This window comes from Silene latifolia, chromosome 10 (genome assembly GCF_048544455.1).
Source record: "Silene latifolia isolate original U9 population chromosome 10, ASM4854445v1, whole genome shotgun sequence".
NCBI classification, from domain to species: Eukaryota; Viridiplantae; Streptophyta; class Magnoliopsida; order Caryophyllales; family Caryophyllaceae; genus Silene; species Silene latifolia.
The window spans coordinates 99,852,046-99,854,744 of NC_133535.1; positions in this window are offsets into that span (position 1 = coordinate 99,852,046).

A 2,699-nucleotide genomic window follows, 5' to 3' on the forward strand; every position below is an offset into this window, starting at 1 on the left:
TAGGTTTCACTACTGCCAGTTGTTATCAATGGCTTATGGGGACCCGTCCTAAGGTGAGTTGGGATGGGGTGGTATGGAACGAATGGGTGATCCCAAAACACCAATTTATGGGATGGCTCCTTGCCCATGGAGCTTTCAAAACCAAAGCTAAGCTGATCAGTTATGGGGTGGACATTGATGATAGCTGCTGGCTATGTGGACAGGCATCAGAAGATTTGGATCACCTTTTCTTTGGGTGTGATTACAGTCTCAGGGTAGTTCAGCATCTGCAACAGAAAACTGGTTTAATGCTACCAGTTGGCAATGTTCTGGACTGGTGTGTGCAGGATACTGGCACTAAGATGCAGAAAGGGGTGAGAGTAGGACTGATTGTGGGAGCTATATATCATATATGGCATCATAGAAATAAATGCAGGAATTAGGGTGTTCTCCTAAGGCCACAGAAGGTTGCTACAAACATTGTTGATGATATGAGGTTGAGAGTCTATGGTAAAGATAGGCGAAAGCTTACTATCCTAGAGCTAGATTGGCTTAAAGGTGTTGGACTTATGTAATTGGCATTAGTTGTTTTGTACTCCAGAAACTTATATTTTTGACATATATATAAATACCACTCACATTTCACCAAAAAAAAAAACAATTCCTTAAAAGCATCAAAGCAACTCTTTCGAACAAGAGTGTGGGTGCCCAATGCTTTTCCATCTTTAGCACTCGACCTCCGATTTACCTTGTTTATTTTCGAGTGTGGCAAAATCGGGATCAGTTTCTTCCCTTGTCTTAAGGTTCTCCCAGCAAGTATCAGGCACCCAATCTGGCTTTTTCTTATTATACGTTAATCCATTAATAGAAGAGGTAATCCGCCTCGTTACCCTAGACTGCCACTCAGGCCTAGGATCATAGCCACGATCGACGGATCTTACATGAGTCTGTTTCAAAAGCAAGTGTCAAATTAGTTATATAAAACTTTAAAAAATTATTATATACTTAAGAAAATTATTATTGAAATACATAATTATAGATAAGTGTCAAATTAATTACCATAAAATAGTTCCACATCTTCATACGCTGTGCTTGGCTCACTTCACCCCACCTAGTGAAGTACTTATCTCCGAGGTTACGGGCGAATGACCAAGTAACTTATTGCTTGATCTCTGAGTCATCCCACCTGAAAAACACATAAATATTTTAAATTAAAACATTACTATGTAAATGATATATATATATATATATATATATATATATATATATATATATATATATATATATATATATATAATTCATAAAAGTTTAAAAAACAAAGTAACATAAACTTACCAATAACGACCTCGTCGAGAACGATTCTCTGAGATAATCACCTGCATCCCCTCCTGCTCCTCATTTGGAGCTCCAGGATTGTCATCCTCAACCTCCTCGTTCTCCTGATCACGAAGAGATCCACCACTACTACTCCCTAAAAAGCGTCGAAAAATATTCGACATAGTCACTGCTTAAAAACAATGCAAATTGTTAGTCCAAAGAAAAATCGTTAGTGCAAATCAACCATTTCTGCAGGCTATATATAAACAATGAAAACAAACACTAACTATATATAAACAATGCAAATTTTATTAAATGTTTAAAATTCAAACTTTTTTACAAATGGATTAATAATTGTACAATTACAACTAGTCCTTCTCACTATCACTGTCACTACAAATAAAAGGAGGTTCATCATCTGAAAAAAGCACTCCTACTTCTTCCTCATTTTTGTCTCTAATAAGTTCTTGAACTTCATCTTCATCTCCTTCTTCTCCGACGTCCTGGTCATATTCCCATTGACCTCTTTCCATAACCACTTCGTATTTATCTTCATCGTCTATATCTTCCACCAAAATTGGTGAAATTGAGCGATCATTCCCAACCACATATTCTGGAAAGACACTTTCTTCAACAGGAGCATCAAATTGTGATCTTGCCTTGGTTTTAAAAAACGCGGACCACTAAATACCTTGATTAACTTTCTTAATGGTTGGATAAGGAGCATAACAAACTTGATCGACTTGAAAAGATGCCACAAATGGGTTATGTCCACGAAGTTTCTTTTTCTCGTTTACATCTACAAGTGCGTAAACTTTATGGATACTAAGTCCTTGTGGGGAATTATCAAACCAATCACATTTAAACAATATAACCCTATAAACCCTTTGCTCGGTATAATAAGAAAGCTCAATTACTTCATTTAGGGTTCCATAGTAGTCCAACCCTTTAGCTGAATTCACAGAAACCCTATTGCTTAAGGTAGATTTCGAAACATCAACTCCCTTCTTAAAAACTCGAAATTTATAGCCATTGATGGAATACCGTCTCCAAGACTTCACCATGTTACTAGGACCCAATGCTAAAGCTATTATTAGAGAATCCTTCCTTCTATGAACCTATGAATAAAACAAAATGTTAATTAAGGTGTTATATTCTTTTCAATATTTAATAAGAAATTCAAATGTGTAGTTTAATTTCAAAGAAAATGTATCATCACTTACTTCATTTCGGAAAACTTTTGTCATGTTTTGTCCAAACATCATCAGAGGACGTGACATCAGGAAATCTGAGTTTGATATGTGTATCAAATTCCCTATAAGTACCAAAAGTATGTTTTAGTTATGTATTACCTATAACTTTGATCTAATTTGATAATTAAAAAACAATCGAGTAATGATGAA